This window comes from Mustelus asterias, chromosome 12 (assembly GCF_964213995.1).
Source record: "Mustelus asterias chromosome 12, sMusAst1.hap1.1, whole genome shotgun sequence".
NCBI lineage: Eukaryota > Metazoa > Chordata > Chondrichthyes > Carcharhiniformes > Triakidae > Mustelus > Mustelus asterias.
The window spans coordinates 94,413,133-94,425,347 of NC_135812.1; the positions used below are offsets into that span (position 1 = coordinate 94,413,133).

A 12,215-nucleotide genomic window follows, 5' to 3' on the forward strand; every position below is an offset into this window, starting at 1 on the left:
AGGCTTCAGAGCTATTGACCCTTGAGGCTGGCATTATTGGGAGCCTGCCCTCCATCTTTATTTGGATGGCAGGCCCACAGCCAGCCACCTAGGGGACCTCGTGGTAAGACCATAAGACATAGGAGCAGAATTAGGCAACTCGGCCCATCGAGTCTGCTCCGCCATTCGATCATGGCTGAGATTTTTCTCATCCCCATTCTCCTGTCTTTTCCCCATGACACCTGATCCCCTTATTAATCAAGTGGTAAAGTTGCTGAACTTTTAGGTGGGATTCTGACTTCGAGGCATTCAGTCATAATCCCACAGATAATAGCTGCGCACCATTGGCTCCGCTGCCAAGCATATACACCAACTGTCTGACCTGCGGTTCTTTCCGTACTGAGCAGGGTCACTATTGCAACAACACTTTTTATCATCAGTAGGGTAAAACCAGTTTGGCCGCATTATGAATACACCTTTCTTGGCCATTAAGTCTTAGGGAGACTCAAACCTAGAGCTTCAGACTCTGAGGGAGGGACGCTAACCACTGCACCACATGATCACCAGTCCCCAGAGTTGGGTGCCATAAAAATGGAGAGGAGAAGAACTTTCTTTCAGAGTGAGCTTGTAAGGCAAGGAGCACTCACTGCTGTCCTTTATTTAAACTGTACTGCAGAGGGATTTGCCTCCTAACCTTCCATTGCCACCAGAACAAGAACATCTGACATGCAAGTTAAAGTTGTTCAGAAAGTATTCCACTCTGCAGAAAGGAACCTTCTGGATGAGGTGGAGATGAGGTGAGTTAGCAGCACTGAAATGTGGTGAGGAAGAGGGTGTGGGATAATGTGGCAGAGGCACGGAGCTTGTTCAGTGTGTGGAAGTCTTTCAGATTGTGGGATTTTTTGCCTGTCACAACCACAAAAGGACCTCTGACCATGTCTGGCTGAAAAACCATCCAAGTAACAAGTAAATGATAGTAAGTCCCATTGGTTGAGCTGGTTATCCTGCCTGGGTAAAAATTGCTCAAGAATGAGTGGGGACCTTTTATGCAAAATTTCCGTATTTGGGCAGCAAGTGACATAACTCAATTTGACCTAGAATCGTTCTAGTACAGAAGAAGGCCATTCGACCCAACAGGTCTGCATCAACTCTCCGGCAAAGCATCTTATCCCTGCCCTATTCCTGTAACCCCACATATTTACCCCATTTAGCATGGCCAATCCACAATAACTCGCACATCTTTGGACAGTGGAATGAAACCAGGGCACTCGGAGGAAACCCACGCAGACATAGGAGAATGTACAAACTCCACACAGTCAGTAACCCAAGGTTGGTATTGAACTCGGGTCCCCGGCATTGTGAGACAGCAGTGCTAACCACTGTGCCACCCTAGATGGAGAAGGGATTTGTTGTGGGGTGTAACAGGGTGATAATTCATGCCTTCAATTTATATTTGTAGCAGGTTTTCCAATCATTTCATTTGCAGTTCTGCAGCACAGCAAATAAGATAAGCCTGCTTGCCATGTCACTTGGATAATTTGCAACTACTGGCCTCCTGTTTCTCGCCCTTGCCCAAAATGAGGGACAGACAGCAGCTGCCATTCAGGGAGGGTGGCACCTTGCCCTTGCCTCTGGTGCCATTTTCAAGTGACACTGTTAATGGGTGAGTTGCCCACCAGGCCGTTTTGGGTGTTGGGCTGATTACATTTGCAAGTTGGAACCCTACACTTATGTCGGGGGTACTGGTGAATAGTCAGTCCATTTATACCAGCCAGTCAGAATACTAAGCATTCACCCTTAAGATTATTGCTGGTCACCTCGAAAGAAAAAGGTCAAACTTCTTCTTTTCCAGAATGCTTTTGGGAGTGTTTTGCTTAGCCACACAAAAATAACTGGTGAATCTGTAAACACTCAATGTCCCTCTTTAATTATAAAGAGCACTGAACAGTCGATTACAGTTATTCAATTGTGGAACAGCCTATTTTAGTCAACTATGTCCTCATTAATGTCTGCACTCACAAATTTACTACGGTGGGTGCTGGAAAGTGATCAGGAACTGGAACAACAGCACTTTCTTCCCTTTCCTGACATAAAGACTCTTAAAGCCAATAATGAATTCCCTACATCCATCTCAGTCCAAATCAACAACGTTCAGCACAGGCTAAGAAACAAACCAGAGATCTTCCTAGTCCTAGTTTGCCTTAATTACTCATTAAAGTCCCTGAAGAGGCTTATAAAGTCGCAGGGCTGAATTGAAACCTGGAGGATCAAACCCCCAATGTCATGGCAGAAAACAGGTCCCAGGCCTGCACTTGAAATGGGACTCAAACTGCTTGAGTATCAAGCTGCAAAATCCTTCCAGCATGTGCCTGTCTGGAAGAGCGGGAGAAACACCTGGTCAGCCATGCTTGATGCAGAGTGGCGTCCTTCAAGCTATAAGCCTCTGGTGGCAGGTTAGTGACATTTTCCAATAAAAACCTCATAATGTAAACAGATGAAAGTCTGCCCCGGGCGGCATGGTGGCACAGTAGTTAGCACTGCTGCCTCACAGGGCCATGAACCATTCCCGGTTTGGGTCACTGTCTGTGCGAAGTCTGCATGTTCTCCCCGTGCCTTCCAAGTGTTCCGGTTTCCTCCCACAGTCCAAAAGATGTGCTGGTTAGGTGCATTGGCCATGCTAAATTCTCCCTCAGTGTCCCCGAACAGGCACCAGAGTGTGGCGACTAGGAGATTTCGCAGTAACATCATTGCAGTGTTAAGGTAAGCTTACTTATGACACGAATAAATCAACTTGTGCACTCCCAGGTGCGGGGAAGATAAAGCACAGTAACAACTCTGGGAACTTGAAGGTCCCATGTCATGGTTAGTTTACAAGGATACCTGGGTACAATTTCACATCAGCAAAGTGGGTACAATGTTGGGCACTGCTACCTGATTGTGATCATGGAAGGACGTGCGTACTTACTGTTTAGTAAAAGTCAATGTTATGTATGCAGAATTTATTTGAACCATCTTTGAATGACATAAAGCAAATGTAAAATATAAAGCTAATTGTTTCAACTGCAAATCATTTGTACTTTACAAACTTCAGTCCTCCACTCATCCCAGTGATTTGCCTCCAGCTACTGCAGCTAACTCATCCACCTGTCATGCACTTCACACAAAGTTTGAAACCCATTTTATTGCCAAGTGCTTTTTGAAAAATTGAATGCAGATTTCCATTTTGATTTTGATTAACATGCTGAAAGGGGAACTGGAATGCAAATATTTTCAGAAGGATGGAGAGTTCACATCCAGGTCTGTCTGGTGATTGAGCTCATTATTCAATTGCACTTTTGTGAGTAGTTGTAAATAAACCAAATCAGAAATTGTCTGGAAATTGGCCCAAGCCACTTCAGGGGTGGTCCTAACCCTTTGTTATCTTGTGCAAGTAGCCGTTACACATCTGTATTTGTGGGCAGTGAGGTACTCGCATAAGGGGCGTCGCAACCGCACTCCTTCCCCCCCCCTCTCCCCCCGTCTCAACCCATCACAACCTGGAGGTCCTAAATAGCCACGGGTTCCCATTCCTAGCAATACACAGCTGCTAAGACTGTGTAGAGAAACCCACCTGTGACACTGATAATGTCCACACATTGCACTGGAGAATAGAGCAGGGGACAGTCTATTGAACACATATGTGTTCTTAAGGGAAGGATTGTTAAAGCTATGTGGTACGATTGCGATTTGTGTCAGTAACTGTTGCTGGAATCATTTATTCTGAGTGCTCTGTGTGTGTTGTCATTCATCCTTTGACTTGAGGCCTGTCTTGAAATTGTAGTTAATTCCATATAGTCACTTGATGATTGTGGGGTGAATTTCAGTTGAACTTTAGTTGACCCTGTGTACTTGATCTGGAAATGCTTAATGCTGACTTGGATACGAATGATACAACTTTTTGCGTCCCCCTTGAGGAGTACCCGTACTATAAAAATGAATTTCAGTTCATATCATCTGAAGCTGCTGTCAGGATTCCACACACAACTAGAATTACAGGAACAGCGAATCGTAGTTTTCATCCACAGACAATCAACGTTGAGGTGGTTGAAGAAGATGAAATGGTGTTCTCCTGATTAAAAGTTTATTTATTAGTGTCACAAGTAGGCTTGCATTAACACTGCAATGAAGTTACTGTGAAAATCCCCTAGTCGCCACGCTCCTGTGCCTGTTCGGGTACACTGAGGGAGAATTTAGCACGGCCAATGCACCTAACCAGCATGTCTTTTGGACTGTGGGAGGAAACCGGAGCACCCGGAGGAAACCAGACACTGGGAGAACATGCAGACTCTGCACAGACTGACCCAAGCCACAAATCGAACTTGAGTCCTTAGCGCTGTGAGGCAGCAGTGCTAACCACTGTGCCACCTTGATTTCTTGCAACACATTTACAAATGAGAACCAGAAACACTCCGAGAGATGGAAAGCAACATTATAGGTTAGTCTATCTTCTAAACTGTGAACAGGTTCCAAACTAAGAAATGTTTGGGCCGAGGTGCAGTCAGCTATGACAATTGGTTAACGGTGATTATTTGTGTTCATATCTGTGCCTGACCATCACATGAATCCTTTTTAGTTAAGGCCACTCATATTGCCATAAAATTTCCACTTGTGTTTTAAAAACTCCATTAGGTAAAGGCAGGAAAAATAGACATCTTTTAGCCAAATAAACAGAAAAAGCACTTAAACACACTCAATGTCAATTCAATTGCCCTGATCTCTACTCTGGGGTTTTAGAATTTTGTCTACATTCTGATGTTTGATTTGTTGTAGACGGGCCCACTCCAAACAAAACCTGACCGAACAACCAGGCAGAAGGCAAGCCGAGAGACTGATAGCTCGGGGTGCTGGTGACTTGACTCATTAACGATCGAAAGATAACCTTTCAGTTTATTTGTTCTTTTTAGACAAGACCTAATTTCAAGAATAATGTTTGGAATAGCAGAGAGTCGAACTTGTACCTACAAATCAGCACCGCAACAGTTGGAGGAACAATATTTCCACGCCTGTGTTGTGCCAGTGTGAGTGATCATCGGTCAGTTTCTTTTCAAAAGCCAAAGTCAGGGAAACTGTTTTGGAAATGTTTTCTGTAAATTTCCACAGCAGCACACTTTCCTGTTGCAATAGTTTATTGGTTTTTGGGATTGGTCAACTGCTGATGTGAATCATTTGGTGATCATGTAAAATAGGGAATTTGATTTATTGTTGTCACCCGAGTTGGGATACAGTGAAAAGTATTTGTTTTTTGCGCACTATACAGACAAAGCATACCGTTCATAGAGTACGCAGGGGAGAAGGAAAGCAGAAGGTGCAGAATGTAGTGTTACAGTCAGGGTGCAGAGAAAGGGGGGTCAGTTTAGGACAGAGTTGAGGAGGAACTTCTTCTCTCAGAGGGTGGTGAATCTCTGGAATTCTCTGCCCACTGAAGTGGTGGAGGCTACCTCATTGAATATGTTTAAATCACAGATAGATGGATTCCTGATCGGTAAGGGAATTAGGGGTTATAGGGATCAGGCAGGTAAGTGGAACTGATCCACTTCAGATCAGCCATGATCTTATTGAATGGCGGGGCAGGCTCGAGGGGCGAGATGGCCTACTCCTGCTCCTATTTCTTATGTTCTTATGTCCTTAAAGATCACCTTAATATAAGGTAGATCCATTCAAAAGTCTGATGGCAGCAGGGAAAAAGCTGTTCTTGAGTCGGTTGGTACGTAATCTCAGACTTTTGTATCTTTTTCCCGATGGAAGAAGGTGGAAGAGAGTATGTCCGGAACTCCATCACCTTGCCTGCCATGGAATCGGAGCGGGCGAGGGTCCAACGATGGAAATCTTCATTAACCTCGGGCATGAATTTCCGATCTTGCCTGAGTGAGGCCGTAAAATCCCGCCTTATGTCCGGGTGCATGGTGTCCTTGATTAAGCTGGCTGCTTTATCGATGCAGCGGGAAGTGTAGACAGTGTCAATGGACGGGAGGCTGGTTTGCGTGAGGGACTGGTTTACGTTCTCGACTCTTCGTAGCATTTATCCCAGAGCAGTATTAGATCAGAGATTGTCACAAATATGAAACCCAGAACTGTCCATCTTGAATTTAAACCAGGTCACCTGATTGCAAGATCCACTATCATCATGCATTTCATTCCAAAGCAAGAGAAAGTTGCTATTCTCTCCTGCTTCGGTTAAAGCATGTATCAATGTTGTGGTGTGGAATAGGACTGAGAGGTAATACAAGACAAGTTCATGGCAAGAACACCAACCTTGGAGCTTTCGGTCATTGTGTATGGTGACCAGGATTTTGTAAAAAGAAAAGATTTAAGCAATTACAGTTGGACATAATATGGGGTCAAACAGCAAAATACTGAGGGGGCTGGAAATTTGAAATAAAAACAGAAAATCTGCTGAGTATTGGGCTTGGTTTCAGATAAATCCCCAAACAATAGCAAGTGTGAAATCCATGGATAGTATTCACCTTGATATGTCCAATCCAGGGGTAGGCCCCCATCTAGGATGATGCAATTTGGAACTTACTGGAATCTTCTGATAGTCTGTATCGTAGAGGCCTCCTGACCCTTTACATTCATCTTAACAGTTCATCAGTGTTCTTTTAAGTAAAAGACAGTTTTTTTTGAACTATGTGAACACGAAGGCTGGAATTCTTTGGCCGGTCACGCCGGCGAGATTCTCCGGTCCCACTGCAGCGAATGGAAATTCTCCATCCACACTTGGACATCCAGAGAGTCTATATTTAAATTGTGGAATAGGATATCCCTTCACTTGGCATGACACAGAAGGAAAGGTCTTCCAAGTCCGAAGGGAATGGTGACGGGGCAAGGAAAGAAATGAAGAAACACAAAAGATGTGATGAGAGCAGGTGTGCTGCTGACAAAAAGCAAAAATTAATCAAAAAACATAAAGAAAATGAAACTAAAATGAGCGCCAATATCATGGTCTGAAATTATTGAACTCAATGTTGAGGATGGGAGGCTGTGAAATGCCTAATAGATCCTGTGCAAATCCTAGATTCTTGGACTGTTTGTGGGACTTTGCCATACGAAAATTGACAGCTGTAAAAACTCCCTACATTATAACGCTGACAACGCTTTTCTCCAATCTGAATGTTGCTGTTGCAATTATACAGGGCCTTGGTGAGGCCACACCTAGAGTATTGTGTGCAGTTTTGGTCTCCTTTTCTGAGGAAGGATGTTCTTGCTCTTGAGGGAGTACAGTGAAAGTTTACCAGGCTGATTCCAGGGGTGGCAGGACTGATGTATGAGAGAGATTGACTAGGTTAGGATTGTTTTCACTGGAGTTCAGACGAATGAGGGGGGGATCTCATAGAGACTTATAAAATTCTAACAGGAGTAGACAGGGTAAATGCAGGGAGGATGTTCCCGATGGTGGGGGGAGTCCACAATTGGGGGTCACAGTCTGAGGATTCAGGGTAGACCACTTAGGACGGAGATGAGGAGACATTTCTTCACCCAAAGCGTGGTGAGCCTGTGGAATTCATTACCACAGGAAGTAGTTGATGCCAAAACATTGAATATATTCAAGAGGCAGCTGGATATAGCACTAGGGGCGAATAGGATCAAAGTTTATGGGGAAAAGCAGGATTAGGCTATTGAGTTGGACGATCAGCCATGATCGTAATGAATGGCGGAGCAGGTTCGAAGGGCCAGATAGCCTCCTCCTGCTCCTATGTTTCTATGTTGTGAATGCCTTGAGAATCCTGAGATCATGAAATACAAGCTGTTTTTCTTAATGCACTGGACCAAAAAACCAATTCAGTACTTTGAGCAACGTAGAATAATTGATCAAATTAGTATTTGTGGACATACATAATTATTCTGCATCAAATAACAATTAAGAGCTGAATCCTGTGAGTTAACAAGTGCACAGGCTTCTCGGTGAACAGACACCAGATGAGCAATCTTGTTTTGAAGCCACTTATACAAATGGAACATTTAGAGAGGCAGATCTCCTGCTGGGCTGCAGCACATTAAACAGGTCCACAGCTGCCTGGGCAAAAAATGTGAACACCGTTTGTGACAGCACGGAAATATTTTACAGCTAACACAAGTGTCGGCTACAAATAAATATCCTGGAATGAAAGCATGTCAAAGTCCTCTTCATGTCCGATCACGTACATCACTGAGGCATTAGAAGTGCTTCGAACATACCCTCCACCAAAGGTCTGAGTGGCAGCAAGACTACAGAAGAAACATTTAGACCAGCTGCTTGAGCAAGCAAACTTGGGTCAATTGCTGATGGACCGACACATGTGGTGTAGTCCAAGCCCTGTTAGCAACATGCGGCTCATGTTGCTTTTTCTAGCTTTATTAAGCTACTTTGTTTCACAGTTAAAGATGTTGGCATTAACCCTCCCATCTGCCCAAATTGTCAGTGAAAGGGATCACTGTTTCGCAGCCTTGGCTCACACGCCGTACTTTCCTTAAGCATGCACACCCATTGCATGTTGTAAATCACATTATTGTCCCAACTTCAATGCAGATAGGCTGCTCAAGGTGGCATAAGACACTTAGAGCTTCTACTGGCAAGACAGGCTTACTATCACACTTAATTGAAAGCTGGTAAAATACCAACCAAAGCACTTTTTTCAGAATTACATTAGAGCTTGAAATCAAAGGGTGGCACGGTGACACAGTGGTTAGCACGGCTGTCTTACAGCGCCAGGGACCAGTGTTTGATTCCAGCCTTGGGTGACTGTGCAAACTCCACCCAGCCATTCTCCCTGTGTCTCGTGGGTTTCCTCCGGGTACTTCGATTTCCTCCCACAGTCCAAAGATGTGCAGGTTAGGCTGATTGGCCATGCTAAATTGCCCCTTTGTGTCAGGGAGGTTAGCAGGGTAAATACATGGGTTTATGGGGAAAGGACCTGGGCAGGATTATTGTCAGTGCAGGCTCGATGGGCCAAATGACCTCCTTCTGCACTGTAGAAATTCTATGATTCAGTGTTGATGATTTTAGAGAATGATTGCTTAAATTGTTTGCAAAAATTTGTTGAAGTAAACTGTTAATCTCTGTTAAAAGGACACAATGCTATTTCAGTACAAAAGCTTCATTGGCTAATAATATCAGTAGTAATTATTAGGCTTATATTTTCATTTGAATTATCTGTGATGAGTGAAACTTTTGCTGCATTTTCTTACCATGTTTTCACTTTCACATTCTTGATCTGTTGACTGCAATAAAATGAAAACCTCTGACACATTTTAAGCAGCAGGCTTACTTTAACAGAACCGTGGGAATGCCTACACCTCATGGACTCAGGTTCACAAAGGTAACTCACTTATCACCCCTTCAAGGATGAGTAATATATCCTGTCCTTGCCAGTGATACTCACATCGCATGAATGAATAAAAAATTGTATTGATATGACTAAAAATATTTTAGATTTATCAATGGTAAGCCAGGCTGAACTGAGATTCTGTTAAAATGAAAATTCGCAGCTGGGATTCCACCCCCCCCCCCCCCTCCCCCACCTCCACCCACAACCCCGCCTAACCTTTCCATAGATTCAGGCTGTTACATGCAAGGGATTTTCCAGTCCTTCTGCCAGTGGAATCTTCTAATCCTGCCAAAGACCACCTCCCCTCGGTGAGTCTCCAGCAGCTTGGTTGGTGAGTAATGCAAATTGCTATGGACTTCGGCGGGACTGAAAGTTCCCGCCAATGGCTAAAGGCAAGCCACTTCTGCCACCAGAGAACCCACAGTGTTTTTTTTTACTGATCTTCCACCAAGACCACAGGGTTCAGATGAACTCTGGAAATTCTAATCCCCGGAATATATATGCTGTGGTGATTGATAACACAGTAAGAAGTTTAACAACACCAGGTTAAAGTCCAACAGGTTTATTTGGTAGCAAAAGCCACACAAGCTTTCGAGGCTCTGAGCCCCTTCTTCAGGTGAGTGGGAATTCTGTTCACAAACAGAACTTATAAGACACAGACTCAATTTACATGAATAATGGTTGGAATGCGAATACTTACAACTAATCCAGTCTTTAAGAAACAAAACAATGGGAGTGGAGAGAGCATCAAGACAGGCTAAAAAGATGTGTATTGTCTCCAGACAAGACAGCCAGTGAAACTCTGCAGGTCCACGCAACTGTGGGAGTTACAAATAGTGTGACATAAATTCTGATTCTAGGATCGCATGATAAAGACTCAGGAGGAAAAAAGCAGAAATATTTATGTGAAATAGTGTGACATAAACCCAATATCCCGGTTGAGGCCGTCCTTGTGTGTGCGGAACCTGGCTATCAGTTTCTGCTCCGCGACTCTGCGCTGTCGTGTGTCGCGAAGGCCGCCTTGGAGAACGCTTACCCGAATATCAGAGGCCGAATGCCCGTGACCGCTGAAGTGCTCCCCAACAGGAAGAGAACAGTCTTGCCTGGTGATTGTCGAGCGGTGTTCATTCATCCGTTGTCGCAGCGTCTGCATAGTTTCCCCAATGTACCATGCCTCGGGACATCCTTTCTTGCAGCGTATCAGGTAGACAACGTTGGCCGAGTTGCAAGAGTATGTACCGTGTACCTGGATTGATAAAACATTGGATTCCTATGGGCTATGAAAGATGTCTAAATTTTTATTATTATTACTCAGGAAATTTGGAAAGGAAAGGAATGTAAGGAGACACATGCACACTCTCACACTCTCTCACTCACACATACACATTCGCATACATACACATACATAAACATACACATTCACACACACACACATATACATTCTTACACTCACATATACACATTCACACACTCACACACACATTCACATATACACACAAATACGCACATGCTCACACACACTCACGCATACACATACACCTCTACTACCCTTTAAGCAACAACTTGGATTATTATCACTCTCCACAGAAGCTGCCTGACCTACTGAGTATTTCTAACATTTTCTATTTTTGTTTCTGATTTAATATGGAGTCTTTAAATCCAGTAAAAATGTCCCAAGGTGTTTTTCTGCAATCTGTTACTACAATCCTATCATTTGCTGTTCCTTAAGATCTGACCTCCCAGCTCCTGTGAACATTTGAGTGAATGGGAGCCTGGGTTGTCGAGCCTCCACTGTGTTTGGAACAAGAGACCCCCCCACTCCGCCCGTCTGTAATCACTTTTATTTCTGATGGGGAGAATTTTTAGGGGGCGGAATGAGCAGTGGGAGCATTATATGCCACCAATGATATGACGGGTATCTTGAAGTTCAATGTCAGGTGCCCAATTAGAATCCATTTAAATATAATTGAGAGCTCACACGACACTAGGTTGTAGTCCAACAGGTTTACTTGAAATATAATTATCAGGCCTTTACTCCTGACAGATCTCCCCACGCCACCGTCCTTCCCCATTAGATTTCATTCATGTCGGTGTGCCTTCATGCCAACATGAATCACCACAGATCTCCACGGCGTGCATCTGGTGAGTAGAACCTTTCGAAGGCAGCAGGTGAGTACGTCCCTCAGGCGAGAAGAGGGTCATGCCTGGACAGTACCCTGGCACTGTCTCCACCACTTGTTGAGTGCTGCTGGGGGCCATGCTGAGGGGACAGTGCCAGAGGAGGTGTTCCGTGGGGAGGGTGGGTATTTTGTGCAAAGGGGATGCTCCGTGGAGGAGGGGTGTTTCGTGGTGGTGGGGGAACTTTAATTTTTATTTTTTTGTATCGTGGCACACTTAAAAACTAAATTACTGGTGGGTTGGGCTCTCCCTTAATCTTTCTTTCCTCTGCCCCTAAAAATAGGAAGGCATCCTTGGGACTGATGGCTTCCATGCCATTTTTCCCTGGTGTCGAAAAATGAGAAAATGTGTGGCGATAGAATGCAGCATGGAATGTTTGTTCTTTTCACAGCTAACTCCCCAGACTTGATATTTACTTCAGCCTAGCCAAGGTTCTGCTCTATATCACTGTCATATAAAAAGTGCTGTTTTAAAAAATGACCAGATTAACAACAACTCTATTTATATGATGGGTGGAATTTTCCTTAAAAAAATGGCCAAATGTCAGGTGCTGAATGAAAACCGACGCGTTTCTCCCCAGAGAAACAGCCAGGTTTTCATTGCAGGGCTGGAATTTTCTGACCGTTCATGCCGGTGGGGTTCTCTGGTCTGCGACAGTGAACGGAGATTTGGCTGAGTGCGCAATGGTGCCCCCAGAGCTCAGCAGCTAGCATC

General features: G+C 44.3%; 1 long non-coding RNA gene across 2 annotated transcripts in view; it reads left to right on the forward strand.

The window, feature by feature from the left end:
* Positions 1-497: 497 nt before the first annotated feature.
* LOC144501979 (uncharacterized) overlaps positions 498-12,215 on the forward strand; it is a 66,509-nt gene continuing 54,791 nt past the window's right edge. The window contains exons 1-2 of one of the 2 annotated variants that reach the window (XR_013499235.1): positions 498-776; positions 4,923-5,036. This is a non-coding gene — a long non-coding RNA (uncharacterized LOC144501979). The remainder of the gene's footprint in view (positions 777-4,922; positions 5,037-12,215) is intronic. The other variant, XR_013499234.1, reaches the window with a different exon arrangement.